Source organism: Equus caballus, chromosome 25 (genome assembly GCF_041296265.1).
Source record: "Equus caballus isolate H_3958 breed thoroughbred chromosome 25, TB-T2T, whole genome shotgun sequence".
Taxonomy (NCBI): domain Eukaryota; kingdom Metazoa; phylum Chordata; class Mammalia; order Perissodactyla; family Equidae; genus Equus; species Equus caballus.
The window spans coordinates 44,646,278-44,647,458 of NC_091708.1; positions in this window are offsets into that span (position 1 = coordinate 44,646,278).

The window sequence follows — 1,181 nt, forward strand, 5'->3', positions numbered from 1 at the left end:
GGGGCTGGACATTGCTGTGTGGGGAGGGAAGGGGGGTAGGCGATTCTGCTCCAATATGAGTGTTCACGCAGTACACATGTGGGTCTGCGGGTGCGCCCTGCAGATGCGAGTGTGCATGGGGTGCACATAGGCCTGTGGGGTGCGTGTGTGCTTGTACCCTGAGTGTGTCTGGGGCACCCAGGGGCCCGTGCAAACGTGCCGTTTCGGCCTGTATCTGTGGCTGCGGTCCACATGTGCATCTGAGGGTTTGCGCGTGAACCACGCTCGAGGGAGTTGAGGCATGACTGAGTTGGACAGGGAACCCCCATCTGTCATCAGATCTGCTACCAGCCAGATCCAAGCCTCGGTCCCCTGATCTGAACACGACGATGATGACAGAGCTGAGGATTCACAGAGACAGGATGAAGCCCTCACGCGGAGACACACAGAGGCCTCTGCACACGGAGCCCATGTCATTGTCGGTGGCTGCATACACAGAGCATGTGCTGGGGTGGTGATCGGTCAGGGTTCTCCAAAGAAACAGACCAATTGTGTATGTGTGTGTGTGTGTGTGTGTGTAAAGGCAGAGAGAGGGGAGAGATTTGTTATAAGAAACTGAGTCACGTGATTATAGAGGTTGAGAAGTCCCACGGTCTTCCCGCTGTGAGCTGGAAACTGGAGAGCCGATGGTGTGAGGTCCAGTCTGAGTCTGCAGGCCTGAGAACCACAGAGCTCGTGGCATGATCCCCATCTGAGGGCAGGAGGAGACCCATGTCCTAGCCTAGTGGTCAGGCAGAGAGAAAATTCTCCTTTTCTCAGCCTTTTTGTTCTATTCGGGCCTTCAACTGATGGGACGAGGCCCACCCACATGGGAGAGGACAATCTGCTTTACTCCGTCCACCTTCAGATGCTGACCTCATCCAGAAGGGCTCTCACAGACACACCAGAATCACATTTAACCAAATACCTGGACACCCCACGGCCCAGTCAAGTTGACACGTAAAATTAACCATCACGGGTGGGTTGGTGCACAGATGAGTGGCAGCTCATACCTGCTTGTGTGGGCTTGTACATGGGTGTGCAGACGTGTGCGAGCACATCGATTTCCTCGCTATGTGCAGATCTACACACTTGTGCATGAGCACAAGTGACTAGGACTGTGAGTGTGCCTGGGGGCCCACCCTGTGCGTGCAGATGTGTGT